The sequence below is a fragment of the Charadrius vociferus genome, unplaced genomic scaffold, assembly GCF_000708025.1.
Source record: "Charadrius vociferus isolate BGI_N301 unplaced genomic scaffold, ASM70802v2 scaffold206, whole genome shotgun sequence".
Lineage (NCBI taxonomy): Eukaryota > Metazoa > Chordata > Aves > Charadriiformes > Charadriidae > Charadrius > Charadrius vociferus.
In genome coordinates, this window is record NW_009649137.1 from 1031968 (window position 1) to 1032335 (window position 368).

Consider the following 368-nt stretch of genomic DNA (forward strand, 5'->3'; position numbering starts at 1 on the left):
AGAGTGTAGTGCAGGTACAAATGTGGTGCTCTGTCATACTGTTCAAAAGTACCTCTGCTTTGAGGGATGTCACTTGTTTTATTCTGAACGTTGTCCGCATTCCCCACAAGATTTGTGGAATCCCCTTCCCCTTTCTTACTGCAGACTGTCAGAATTGTCTGAAATAGGGAATCCTTAAGCAACTGTTTAGATAGTTATTTACACTAAAGGGGACTGATTTCGCAGTATTGCCTCTCATCTGGTTGGTTCCTTTTTCTCACTTGGATTTTTGTTACATGCTGCACCCTATCCTGGGCCTGTGGAAGCCTGAGTATGCTGTTGTGTTCAAACCAGTATCTCGTTAGAGTATGCTGGCTTAATAGCAATAA